The sequence below is a fragment of the Podarcis gaigeae genome (assembly GCF_964106915.1).
Source record: "Podarcis gaigeae genome assembly, chromosome: 4".
Taxonomy (NCBI): domain Eukaryota; kingdom Metazoa; phylum Chordata; class Lepidosauria; order Squamata; family Lacertidae; genus Podarcis; species Podarcis gaigeae.
The window spans coordinates 28,650,525-28,665,025 of NC_139677.1; the positions used below are offsets into that span (position 1 = coordinate 28,650,525).

At 45.8% G+C, this 14,501-nt stretch overlaps 2 long non-coding RNA genes across 8 annotated transcripts in view; one reads left to right on the forward strand and one right to left on the reverse strand.

Moving 5' to 3' along the window:
- Positions 1-14,501, reverse strand: part of LOC310842998 — a 346,703-nt gene that overhangs the window by 196,330 nt on the left and 135,872 nt on the right. The gene's annotated exons all lie outside the window — the stretch shown is intronic.
- Positions 1-14,501, forward strand: part of LOC310843001 — a 49,190-nt gene that overhangs the window by 26,158 nt on the left and 8,531 nt on the right. Inside the window, exon 2 of one of the 2 annotated variants that reach the window (XR_014563438.1) lies at positions 955-1,002. The exons of the other annotated variant lie outside the window; for it this stretch is intronic. This is a non-coding gene — a long non-coding RNA (uncharacterized lncRNA). The remainder of the gene's footprint in view (positions 1-954; positions 1,003-14,501) is intronic. 2 annotated transcript variants of the gene reach the window in all.

A 14,501-nucleotide genomic window follows, 5' to 3' on the forward strand; every position in this document is an offset into this window, starting at 1 on the left:
CCATTGGCTAAGGGACATTTGCCTGAGGATACTGAAGGCAAGGATGATTCATCAAAGGATGACAGATTTTTACAGTTGCCTCTTTGACACCAGATGATTCCAACATGAAACGATCTTGCATGTGTGAATGAGCCACATGTGTGAATGAGCCATCGCAGAATTAACTTCCCTTCTCCCCTGCAAACAGAGCTTCTGTATAACTAAAAATTATCTCCAGCCATGTTTTCTTTCAATGGAGGTGATTCACCCCTTTAGTTGAGAATCACTATCAATGAACATGCATGTGTGGGGAGTCAATCTGGTGAAAACAGTTTAATGAATTCAGGCCAATATGTGATACTGCAGTCACCACAGCAGTAAAAGGAGGCAAACATGCAGCTCTGAGCAAATTTATTGGCTTCAACAACGCCACTAACATTGATATTCTGCACCTCCATTTAACTGCTGACCAATGCAGTCACGAAATTAAAATGCTATGGAAGGCAGCTGAATGGACAAAGTATGGGTGGGAAGGGGCACATTGCCTAAATTGCAGGAAAACATCTCCCAGAAAGCAGGGTAAAGCAGCCTGGAAGAGCTGTTAAGTCCCTCTCCTTTCCTTATCCAAATCCACACAGCCCCAGGATAAATCCCTTTCTGAGGGAAGGAGGGGGAAAGTGAGTCCAAGCAGGCCTTGAAACCATGGAGAGGGAGAGTCAGTTTTTCTATCCCCCCCAAAACACTGGGAAGGGGAGGAGGTTGTTTGGTGTCATGCCAAAGCCACAGGTGAGTAATTACTGTGCTGTACCAGGGATATCTCATTAGCTTAGGTAAATACAACTGGAATATAAGGGATTTGGAAAGAATGTCTGCCGTGAGAGATACCAAAGAGTAATTTGGAGACTGTTGCTTCGAAAAGCCAGTGCCAATTTTTTTTTAATTCTTATTTTTTTTTTGTGGTAAATAATATTTCAGTCTGGAAGTTGGATCAAGAAACCTCTGCTAAAGGAAGGCTGCACAAAGGTATGTCATGGGGATCATTCCCTGGGTAGATTACTGCTGTCAATAGTTAAGAGGCAAAATAGTTCCTTGTTCTAATCCAGCTGCTCCAAGCCACAGAACGGCTGTAAGGCAAAATCCCTGTCACTTTCTGCAATTCCCAGCATTTCTGACAAAACATTTAAGCTTGGTGCTTTGAGACCCAAAAAGACGGGCATATGATTCAAGCTAACAACAGTGCAGTTTAACAGGGATGTTGTCAACAGAGCTTGGAATGTGTCCTTCTGCCCCAGATTGCACAGTACATGGCAGAACCTAAGTTGCAGCTTCCAATCAGAAGCGTCTAATGGGAAATGGTTTAATATATGCTCTCCTGGTGATTTTACCTAGCTGATAAACTGCTGGGAAGTCAGTCCCACTAAATAATTTTGGGGTGCTAAAAGGGGAAGCTGGGGTTTGCCACATATACATGCAGGAAGGTAAAGGTAAAGGGACCCCTGACCGTTAGGTCCAGTCATGAACGACTCTGGGGTTGCGGCGCTCATCTTGCTTTACTGGCTGAGGGAGGCAGCGTACAGCTTCTGGGTCATGTGGCCAGCATGACTAAGCCGCTTCCGGTGAACCAGAGCAGTGCACGGAAACACCGTTTACCGTCCCACTGGAGCGGTACCTATTTATCTACTTGCACTTTGACGTGCTTTTGAACTGCTAGGTTGGCAGGAGAAGGACCGAGCAATGGGAGCTCACCCCGTCGCGGGGATTCGAACCACCGACCTTCTGATCGGCAAGCCCAAGAGGCTCAGTGGTTTAGACCACAGCGCCACCCGTGTCCCTTGCATACATGCAGTGCATATCCTTAATTCTATGGTAGCACCAAGTGATGATTTACATGTGTGCATCAGCTAACCCAAAAGGAACCACTTCTTACCTCGCTACAGTCGTACATTGGAAGTCTGTTCGACTTCCGAAACGTTAGAAAACCAAAGTGCGGCTTCTGATTGGCTGCAGGAAACTCAGAAGCCGTGGAAGCCTCGTCAGACGTTTGGCTTTCAAAAATAGTTCACAAACCAGAACACTCACTTCCAGGTTTGCGATATTCAAGAGCCAAAACGTTCAAGAACTAAGCTGTTCAAAAACCAAGGTTCAACTTTATATCTTCTCAAACTTTATAATGTGTTTCAGTAGAAGCAGTTTTTACATTCAGATGGGAGACATATTGCAAGGTGAACATGCACCCTTTGTGACTGGCTGCTGGGTGTGAGTTTGAGAAGCAAAGTATCTGAGGTGATCTGAAAGTTGTTTGCATGCTGCTTGACCCTTGTAAATAAGTAGTGTGGAGAGTCGGGAGACTCCTGGTAAGTAGGTTATACAAAGGGATGGATCGTTCGCTAGAGGCCCATACGCAACCACATACTTGGAAAGCATCATGCCCATAAGCTGAGCATGGTCCTCACAACTTTCCTCCCTCTTTAACCAAAGCTAATCCCTTTTGAATCCACTGACCAAACTGTTTGACTATGCCTAACAATCTGTAAAATTAGGAGCTTCTAATAAATTATGAGGAAATAAAGTTAGTTATTCAGCACCTGTTTGACCAGTAGCCTAGATGACCCTCATGGTCCCTTAAAACTCTACAGTTCTGGTTGCAACAAATCCTATTCGTTATGCCAAAGAAAGATGCACCACCCAATTCAAAGTGTTGGTTTTGACCTATAAAGGCTTAAATGGACTGCAATACCTCAAGGACCGCCTCTCTCAATATGAATCTATCTGGATCTTCAGATCATCCTTTGAGGACCTTCGTGTGTCTCCTCCATGAGAGGTCTGGAGGGCAGCAACAGTAGAAGGAGCCTTTACTGTTGTGGCTCCCTGTTTGTGGAATGCTCTCCCAAGGGAGCTTAGTCTTTGCCTTTATTATACACCTTTAGGCACTAGGCAAAAATGCTCCTCTTTAACAAGGGCTTGGGCTGATTGATATCCAATACCTTTTAAAAAGGGGAAGGGGGAGTTATTAGTTTGATTTTGTTCTTATTTTTATTTTATTTTTTTAATCTTGTATTTTTATGTTGTGAACTGTCCTGAGATCTACAGATGAAGGGCAGTATATGAATTTAAATAAAAATAAATATATAAAGATATAAAGATCACAAGAACAAATATTTAAAAAATGTATTATTTATGGCTCAATATAAATATGATATATACTTGTGGGATGTATTATTACTAGAGCAGTCAAGAACAACATTTTCCTGCTGCCTAGAATGGACACACAGGGAAATGTGGCTCTAGACAGGGAGGACTTCCTGTCATAGCTGCTCTGGAGCTTCCTCTTCCTGTGTGTGATCAGGTAGATGGGCATGACCCTAGCTGACCAGATAAAAGGACTGGCCATGCAACCATCTCTTACTCTTGGACTCTCGCTCTCCTGGCTCTTAGCATGTGCATGGCTCAACCTACACATAGGATGGAGCCCATAAGCAGAAAGTCTGAGATGTAGCTCAGACTTCTTTTCACTGTAACCACAAATAAAGCCTGCCTTCGGATTACTACTGTGAACTGAATGTGAGCAAAACTTTATTATTACTTTTAAAGAAAACTGTGTTGTGTTATTATTATTTTAAGAGGGAAATAAAGGGGAAAGTGACAAGGGACAATCCAGACTGGATTGCTTAATTAAAGGATTCTAACAAATCATCAACTTGCTTCCAATAAGTTGCAAAGGGAATGTGCTCTGCTGTTTACTCACTGGCGCGAGTGAGGAGGGATAATAGCAAAACAATATATCCTCTCCTACCTTCCTTAACAATACTATGGTGCTAATTAGGCTTGGGTCATTGGGTGATAGCCCAAATAAGTTATACCCAGAATAGACCCACTGAAATCCATAGACTTAGTAAGTCTGTTTATTTCAGCTGGTCTACATTGAATATAACTAACAATGGATATTCTTCCTTGTATTAAGACATAACTAGATTATTGATCTGGATGAAAATGTATGTAGCCTCGTTATTTAGCAGGTCACCCTGCAATTATCAGGTGATGAATACCTTGGTTGTTCAGTGCCTTTGGCATCTCTTTAAGTCTTTCACCCTCATGCAAGTCAAAAACGAGCACAATAGTTTTATCACATTATTCCAGAGCTCCAGGAGGAAAGAAGAGCAAACATAGGCAGAGTCAGAGCCAATGGCAGGTCTCTAGCCAGCTCATTCTAGTTTGGTCCCTATCTGCTCCCCTGATCAGCTGTGCAAGGAGCTGAAGTGAAGGGGGAGAAAGATTATTGGTGCTGCTACCTCCTGGGCTGCTTGTAAGTAAGAAGGCAGCAGGTAAGGCCCGGCTGAGGTTGGTGTGGCCCCAACCACCCTAATGGAACAGCCTCTGCAGCAAAGCATTCTCATGGGCTTCAGAACCTCAGAGGTGGAAGCTTAACGCTTTGGGGGTTTTTTAGGTCTGGCTTCAGGTTTCACGTTACATGGCATGATGAAAGGGAAGCTGATTACAATAAGGAGACATTGTAGAGACACTATTAGAAATGAGGAGAGGATATATTAGCTAGATATCATCCTTCCTTACACACGTTTGTGAGTTTAGAAGAGTCCCCCCCCCCCTTTTGCAACAAAATTAGGAAGTTGTTGATTCAGCTGGTTACAGCCTTTATTTTGATAAAGCAATCCAGGATGCCTTGGGGCAGACTGGATTTTCCTGGTATTTCCCCCTCAAAACAATAATAGCCTTCTTAGAATAAAACAGAGTTTACTCATAGTTCACATACAGTAGCAATCTGGAGGCAGGCTTACAGTGGTAGAAGATGCATGATGATGGCAAGCGAGCAAGATGGGAGTAAGAGAGAGAGAGAGATGGGGACGTGATCAGCCTTTCTTATATAAGTTACAGCCATCTCTACCCAACTGCACCCAGGGGGAACTGGCTCCCACAGGGTTGAGAGGAAGTCCTCCCTGATGGATTCACATTTCGCTGAGTGCCCATTCTAAAGTTGGACTTCAGTGCTCTTTCTGGATACCCCACGGACATGACTCTCAAAGTTCCTGTATTACCAAAGATGTCCAAGTTGCAGTGGCAGAGGGTTGCTTTGGGACTGGTGGAGCAGAAAGCCCCACTTTAAGTGGTTGTAAGTAAAAAAAGGCAGGCAGGGCTGTGTCATATTCACCCTAATAGACCACCCAACACTGCCCTGATGACCTGGAGATATTTCAGAGCGTAGGCCCTCATTACTGTTGGCCTTTGCAGTTAATTTCTGGTCTTTGACTTTTGTGTAGAAAGAGACCATTGTGGTACTCAGCTAAGTAAGCAACCAGTGAGTATTTATCTGCTCTGTTGTTTAGCCTAGCACATGGGTAGGCAAACTAAGGCCCGTGGCCTGGATCCAGCCCAATCGCCTTCTCAATCCTGCCGGCAGACGGTCCGGAAATCAGCATGTTTTTACATGAGTAGAATGTGTCCTTTTATTTAAAATGAATCTCTGGGTTATTTGTTGGGCATAGGAATTCGTTCATTTTTCTTCTTCTTCAAAATATAGTCCAGCCCCCCATGAGAACTGAGGGACAGTGGACCGGCCCCCTGCTGAAAAAGTTTGCTGACCTCTGGCTTAGCATAAAGAGAGGCAAAAGTTGATACTGCTACAAACATTATTTTGGATAGCAGGAGGTGTTCTATAATTGGGGTTTTGGGGAGTGGGATAGGCAACCAATAACCTCTTCTCCCCATTATTTTTATCCTCTTCCACTGCCAGAGGATACTTTATTTCACCTCAAATTACAGGAACCCAACTCTACCAAGGAATGTGTAGGTGTGCCTCCTTGCCTGGAAATGGCACCACTGGAAAGACGACATGTTGATCGTGACATTTGTGGCCCTCCAGAAGTCCTTAGACTACAGCTGCCATCAACACTGACTATTGACCATTTTGGCTGAGGCTGATGGGAGACAGTCCAGCAACATCCACAGGGCCATAAATTCCCCGTCCTTGCTCTAGGATAAACCATTCAAACATCTAGTTCTTCCAAGGGGTTCGTACTTGAAGTCTATGGCTTCATGCACACTGTACATTTAAATCACATGACTTTTTCCAAAGAATGCTGGGGACTGTAGTTTTGTTAAGGGCACACAGAACTGTAGCTCTGGAGATAAACTCTGGGGATTCTGTGGGGAAAACTTAAGGTGTGCTTTAAATATGTGGTGGTGTATGCAGCCTGAATCTACAGGCTCAGTCACATTTGTTTCATTGTTTGGGGTGCTATTATTGCTCGTTTTAGAATCCAGAGCAAAAATAAGCTGAGGACAATGGTGTAGCCAGGAACTCCAAGGCCAGAGACAAGGATGAGTAGTGAGTGATTAGAAGGAGTCCCTTATGGGGGTTTGCTTAGATATTCTTCCTCCCCTTCCCTTCAAAACAATGGCAGCCCATTAAAATGTGTCATTTAAAAGAAAACTGAAGTGAACAGATACTTTTTTTAAAAGAAAAGAAGAATGAAAGAAATTAAGGCACGGGCCTGTGATCATAAAACTGCTGCGCACCATCATTGCCAAGAAAGGAAATGGTTTTAGCATTCTAGCTGTAGATATATGAGCCAAACCTTCCCAATAGTTGTGGAAGGAATATAATCACTCCGCACAGTAAGATTTACCCCAAAGGAGCCTTCCAAATCTCTTAAGTTTGGATACTCACAACTTTTCTTTTCTTTCTGACTTTTTTCTTTTTTTGTCCCAGCAGCACAAGTTACTTGCTTACTTTTCTCAGCAAAAATAGCAACTTTGTGAAGGCTTCAAGGATATAACAGTCTAATTAGCCATAAAACTGTCTTAGTACTGCCACTGATATTAAACAGAAACTGAGATCTATTACTGAAATATTTTTTTCCACCCACAAAACAAAATAGTTGATGCAATCTAATAAAATAGAAACACACCTCAAAAATGTCCAACAAAATATAGATGACTTTCTTAAAACACCGTTGAGAATTAAACCTACAGTCAATATAATTGATGGGGGTTGTGCCATTGACTTCAGTGGGATGAAGGGTGCAGAACTCTCCCCCCTCCCAGTCAATTCTTTTTAAATTACCCAAATGTTGCCAGATTAACCACTATAAATTCCCAATTGGATTTTGGAGTCGAGCTGGTGGTAAATGATTTTAATAGAAATATAAAATACAAGTTGAAGCATGAAATGCTAGCTAGATTCTACAGAGATAAAGTCTTTTGGGGGTGGGGAGGAGAAAAATATATCAAGTGACATCACATAAGAATGTAATGAATTGTGTGTGTGTGTGTGTGTGTGTGTGTGTGTGTGTCTAAACAAATAACTTCACACAAACCCATGAACCCGTTGCCAGCCAACACTATTCTCAAGTTGCTGAAGCGTTTTGGAAAATGTACAACACAATTATCGCAAAGTACTAAGATCACTACTGCTAACCTCTCAACCATACAGCACAAATATTGCCAAATTGAATCCCTGTATTATGTATTTCAGCCAGCTGACTTGCAGGGAGAGGTTTTTTTTTGGGGGGGGGAGAAAATGGGAGTTAACTTCCTAATTTAAATGTGGTGCGTGTGTTTGTGTGTGTCCCCTTTCTTTCCAGAAATTTGGGAGGGAAAGCTATTTTTATATAAAAAAAGAAAAATGAAAAGACATATTTGGAAATAAGTCGCAACATAAAATTGTTTTTATACACAACCCAGATGCCCTTCCTCCTCCTCCTGTGTTGCTGCTGCTGCTACCAATGTCACCGAACAGCCGACATTTGGTGGTGTTTCACTCTCAGCTATCTGCTTTATCCTTCGGACTCAGCCCCCTTTCCCCCCCTCCCTCCTTTCCCATTAGATGATGATTACCTCACTGTCCTATATGCACAATTTAAAGGGAATTACCTATTACTTCAATTATTTGTTTCTTATCAACTGATGTTACACTACAAGGATTTGCATTGAAAAGACACAAAGAAGGAGCAAGTCATGGCACATTGCCAAATAAAAGAGTAATGTTCTGGTGAATTTAGCCTAAATAATTTACTGCTATATAAAAGTGGAAAAGTGGAAGGTGAACCCTTTGACCAATAAATCTCTTCTGCATGTGAAGCCCTTATCTTGTCCCCTCCAATATATTCCACACTAGGAAGCCATCATCACTGGCTCTGGTTTGTTATTTGTAAACCTTGATCTTCTGCACTCGGTGTCCTAAATATGGATAATTAGCATCAGTTTATCACGCCTCTGCATATTTTCTCTTCTCTCCAAACATGCATGCTTCCATTGGCTGCCATTCTGTCACAGAAGATTATGGAGACAGATTGCAGAGAATGAATGTGCTAAACGAGATTAGGAAGGAATAGAAATAGCAACTTGGCCAATAAATTCCTCGTGAGAGCCTTATCATACAATTACACGTTGACTTGTTTCACACTCTCCCAGCCTCTTAATCCAACGCCCCCACCAAGAATAAAATTTCACTAATTTCTGAATTACTGCATATCCTCATGACTTGTCACTGAGAATGGTTGGAAGAAGCAACACGGTCGAAAATAGAACATCCAACTTTCAAAAAGAGGTGGCGGGGGGAGGGGCGGGCGGGCGGGGGGAGGGGCAGGATGGAAACTTTATTTGCCAGAAAGGCGTCGGGGATGGAAGAGTTTCTGGGAACCATGTAGAGAACAGAAGGTTTTGTGCACCTATCGTTTCAAGTGGCAATAATTCGCAGTTTGGCCTTGCTTGGTTATTTGTGTCTTTAACATAAAAGCTCATCTTTTTATTTTATTTTATTTTTACTTCCAAACTTCAATACGCTCTTTACATTCGCCGCCATTGGATTCCGATGTCCAAGTCCTGAGCATGTCTGCTCAGAAGTAAACCCCAATGAGTTCAACGAGGCTCACTCCCAAGGAAGTGGGAATATCTTTTTTCTTCTTCTTCCCCTGGGGATAAGGCACGTTGAACGGAGTGGTCCTCACTCCCAAGTAAACAGCATTGTTGTGTAAATGCGGGTGGGGGGGGAGAGCAGAAAACTCATTAACATGTCATCAAAATTAAGCATTTCTAAGCCCCATTGATTTTAGTGGGAGCGATTTGAGCACGTGTTTAATTAACGCTTTCACCGAGATCATTAGGACTCGTGCAGTCTACTCAGGTTTACTCAGAAGCAAGTTCTATCTAGTTTTTGTTGTTTGTTTTATTAAATATTTTTATTGTTTTACAGAAGTACGTGTAATGTCTCAGCAAGTTCTATCTAGTTCTCCGGGTCTTACTTCCGAGGAAATGTGTGTAGGATTCCAGCCACAAGGGATAACCATGGGAGGAGGCGGGGAGTCCCTAGATTCTTCCCTCTAGTAGTCGATGGTCCTCAACGGCGTGGAAGGAGGTCCAATCGCAGGGCTGTCTTCCAAGTAACTTTCCTGAAGTGCAGGGTGCCAATTTGGGGGCTGTGGATCGGGACGACCCGGGAACTTGGCCACCAGAGCCAATGCTGGCGTTCACCTTCGTTGCATAACAAAGGAAAGTTTTCGCAGGTCTTACCGCGGTTGCTGCTGCATGGTTTTGACTAGGCTCGTTGAAATGAATGCAGTTTGAGAACAAATGCCCACCAAACAACTCCGTTTAGCAGAGCAGCTAGTTAGGGTTTGATTTAAAATTGCTGGAGGTATTTTTTGTTTTTTGAAAAAAAGGGAGAGATAAATTCTGAAGGTCGTGTGTCAGAAAAGTTGATTTTCTATAGAATAATAGCAAATCAAGAAAGGTTTCGGAGAACGTGGTGGTTACAGGTTCAATCCCCGTAAGGACCATCTGCATATTCCTGCATTAGATGAGCCTCGGAGTCCCTCCCAACTTTATTATTCTATGATTCTAAGAGATAGGGAAAACGGGCTCTCAGCTGTAAGGCCAAGGCTGCTACCCCCAAGTGCCCTTAATTTAGGGAGCAACTCCATGGAAATCAGTGGAACTGAATTCCAATGAATTGTGTGTAGACAAACTCCAAGGTGTTTAGCAACCGCCGAAACTCCTTGCATTGAGCTTTGAAACTCTTAGGCGCACTGCAGCTCCTGAACAAGAAAGTAGAAGCAATTCAAAGCAAGGTTAAAAAAAAAAAAGCAGGCGAGGAAGACCCAAGTAATCTCAGGCATTTGGTACTCAAAAAGGAAGAAGGAAAAATAAGATAAAACTGAGCGGTTGAGGGAGCCCTGCACTTTTGCAGCTTACAGCACTGGAAAAGTTAAGCCAGAGCCCTTGAACTCCAGAATCCCAGACTTGCAGGGAACAAAAATATATGTGGACCTAAAGCTCTGTGCAGTTGTTGTGTGGTAGAGGCATTGGGCGAGATCCAAAGAAACGCACTCCTCCTATGGAGCTGGCGCATGCCCTCCAGGCCACCAAATGGAAAAGTTTCCCAGAACTGTCTGCTAGGTGGCACCGAGAGCAGCTGTTCGAAGAAAATACCTTCCCCCAAGGCTCCAGACATGCCTAAAGCAGCTCTTTGGGATCCCGACCTTTGATACCAATGGCAGCCCGCTGCCAATAAAGTCTGTAGTCATGTGCACATCGACTTGGGAGTCGGTCCTATTGAACTAAGTGAGATTTACTAACTGTGCATATGCAGAAGTAATTCCTATTAAATTCAACGAGGCTTACTCCCAGGTAAGTGGGGTTAAGACTGCAGCCATACTTCTGAGTGAGTGAATGCATGCATAGGATCGGTCTGTTTCACCTGCAGTACTATCCTCACTTATCTGAGGCTAAGCCCCATAAGTCTCACTTCCAAATAGAACTGAATGCATCGGAGCCCACTGTTAGCTAAACGCACGTTGTCTTACGTGGATCTAGCTCTCAAAAGATTTTGAATATCGGGTCCTCCCCGCCACCGCCACCGCCTGAATCGCTTATAGTAAGCTGACTTTTCAAATGGTTTCCCTCGTTTACAGCGGTTGGCTATCTGAGGACCTAATTGTGGCTTAAAACTTAGAGGCAAATATTCTGGTAGTATCTGGAGGTTCATGGGAAAACATCCAGATATCGCTAGACAAACGTAGAATTAAATGGGTTAGGAAGCCAGGCGTCCATCCCTAGCAATCTGTGGAATGGGTTAGCAGCTGATTTGCGCCAGGAGTAAAAGAATTCTAAACAAGGACCCCTTCACATTCCCCTTCAAAAAATGTTGACGTCCCAAAGGATGGGTGCTTTCTGTGTGCTCCTCTGCAGGATTTCCCAGGAGGTCCGACAATCCTTCACCAAGCAACTTAAAAACCTGTTCCTTAAGGAAGGAACACCATCATGCAGAGTTCCAACCCCCCCCCCCAAAACCATCCTTAGCAAGAGCGTCTTGGACGATGGACACTTTTTCTCATTATATCCACAAGCAACAGGGCTCTAAACAAAACAGTCCCTTGGACTGCCAGCCCCACTTTCCTACTGAGTTTAATGGCGTGCGAATCGCCTTATCTTCTCACAAAACGCTGTCCTATCTAAAATACAATCTGCAATCCTTTTTGTCCAACTTTTGACTATATTCGGATGCCTCTTTATGATTTTTTGTTGCTATTTTTGAAACCCCTCCCCCTTTATTTCCCCGAACAGCCGTTCCCAAATGCTTTGCTCTTGGAGCAGCCCTATAGATTCTAATGGGACTACTCTCAAGTAAAGAGATATGGAAACAACTACAGGAGAGAGATATGGAAACCCTGTATTTTTTCCAAGTTTCTTCATAACCACGGGCCCTTCTTTCTGGCTACCTTCCCGCCTTGAAGGACAACAAAACCTGCCCCAGCTAAAAAACAAACAACACCCAGCGTCTTTTAGAGGCGACCAAAAAACGCAGAGCCTCGGCCGCTAGCTAGCTAATCTATCCATCCACCCACCCAGCCTCCAGAGTTTTGCCATTAATCTGGGAACAAACTGCTAACCTCGGTGGCTGGTATTTTCGCTTTTCTTTTCTCACTTTCCTTAGTGTGGGGAAAGCAGCAAAGCCTGTGTGGACTGATTGTGAGGGGCTCTGCTGGAATTTGGCAGCGCCAAGGCTTGGAGAGCAGCCCCATGCTGACTCCCATTCAGCGGGCCAGTTCTCCGCGAGCTTTGCAAGTTTCACTCAGCCGTGCACTCAATGGCTTCACAAAGCTGATTACAAGCTTCAGCGCATTCCTGAAGGAGCCAGAAGCGACGCAGGTGCAAACGAGCCGAGGGAGCCCCTGATCCCGGGCGCGGAATGGGGCAAGCTGGGAAAGGCTGGGACCACACAAATCCAAGGCTCACCAGGCAGCTTCCAGCCTGCCTTGGGAACTGGGGGGGTCGTCAGCCGCTCCTTTCAACCGGGACCCGGGAAGCGCAGGAGCAGCACGTAGCAGCACTGGGACAGCTCCCAGTTAGGCGAGCCGGGGAGAGCCGGCGGGGTGCGCTGTGTATGTGTGCGTGCAGGCCAGGGGGCAGCCCTACGGCACCTGAGCATCCCCGCTACACACACACACACAAACCTTTACCCCCCCTCAGCCCAGCAGCATCGCCTGCTCTGAGGCTGTCTGGCAATCTGGCGTCCCGACCCTAACTAAACTCACAGAAAGACACGTTGCAGCCCTAATAGAGGCAGCCAACCTACAGAGATTTTCATAGAAGTTGTCAAGTCGGAAGGGACCCTGGGGGTCATCTAGTCCAACCCCCTGCCACGCAGGAATATTTCGCCCAGCGCGGGGCTCGAACCTACTAGCCTGAGAAAGTGGAAGGCAAGGCTCCAGCTCAAGCAACGCGCCGCCGCGACACTTTTCTCCGTCCCTTTCCCACATATATACTGTATAGTCAATATTATTATTTTTCTGGGAGTGCATCTTGCTGGACCGTAATGACATCCTTTCTTTTGCCTTGGCGGGCTTCTATTTTATTTTAGGAAGGGACGGAGGATCGGGAGATGCTCTGGGTGTGCCCTCGCGCGCCTAGCCTCTGTAGCCCCTGCCCGCCTCCCTCTCCCTCGAAGTCACACGAGCCGCTCCAGAATTCCTCACCTCCGCGCGGGGGGGGGAGGCCGGGGGATTGTTGGCTGCCACAATGAGAGCCGCTCCCCCGCAGGGCTCGCCCTCCCCCCTTTTCCGTGGGGGTGGACTGGACAGGAGCCCTGCAGTCCCGGGGTGGAGGTCGGGGTGGGGGTGTTCCTCCTAGTTCTGCTTGCAGAACAAAACGAGAAAGTCGGGAGGGGGAGGGAGTCCTTTCCCTCCCTTAACGCTCCCCCCCACCGCTCCCCCACTTTTCCTTCCTTCTCTCTCTCTATCTCTCCCAGGAGCAGAGCTGGATAATTAATTACCGCCCCCTCCAGTGAATGGGAGGGGGGAACGCTGTGTGTGTGTTGGGGGGCAGAAGAGAGAGAGAGAGAAGTAGACTTGGAATTGTACAAAAAGCTCTCCAGCGGGAACCACAGCAGCCTCTTTCATGCTCTCCAAATAGTTCCACGGCTGTGCAGGAAAAGACCCCCCTCTCTTTCTCCTATAACACCACCACCTCCATTCAGGAGCCCTTTAAGTTCCCGGCTGCCCCACGATCAGCCTTCTCCTTCCTTTGGGTTCCCACTTGGCTGCCAAGGCGCGTTTCTCAGCTGCGCCTCTTTTCCGCGGCGGCGCATTTCGCCCGGGCAGGCAGCGCGTCTTCCCTCCCTCGCTTCCTCCCTTGAAACTCTCCAACTTCTCCCAGCTCAGTATCCCTGCCTCGTCTCTCTTTGGCCTGCCACCAACTTCCCGGTGTGTGTGAGTGTGTGTGTGTGTGTGTGTGTGTGTGTGTGTGTGAGAGAGAGAGAGAGAGAGAGAGAGAGAGACTCTCTCTCTCTCTCTCTCTCTCACACACACACACACACACGCACCCCGCGAGCGGTTGCCTTGGCAGAAAAGGTGCAGCTTTCTGATGTTCTTTTGTCTGATAACTAATTCAAGTTAATGCGATCTTTATGTAAAGCTAACAGCGGATAATTGTCTATTTTCTCGCCAACAATCTCCATCACAATCACTTATCTGGAAACCTGCGGTTTTATTAATCGCTCTATATTCCCCGAGATAAGCGCCTCTCGAAGGATCAGTAAACACGCGAAGGGGGGAATTAAACAAACTCCAGAGCCACTTCGGCTCCCATCGCATCTTTCACCCCCGGCGGGCACCGGGAGGCGGGGAAACGGGGGCCGGGCCCCGGTGCCTCACGCCACACTTTCGCCGGGGGACCACGACGGGTCCTTCCTGGGAAGCCCCGGAGACCCGATCCTGCGGGACTTCCTTCCGTGGAAACAGGGGAAGGATCTCTGCCTTAGGGCTGCGGGGTAAACCAGCTTGAAATCAGCTCCCCACCACCAACATAAAAAGCAGCAGTTTTGGCCCGAGGGAGCGCCTGTGTTTCTTTCTGGGTGTGAGCTCGTCCCTCACCCTCGAATTTAAGAAGCTATTAAGTGCATTCCACCGTGTGAGAGAGAGGGGGGGGGAATCCAAGTTTCAGATGAGCAAAGAAAGTTATATGGATATTAACTGCGAGCCCACAATGTGGTGCAATCGAAACACTGGGCT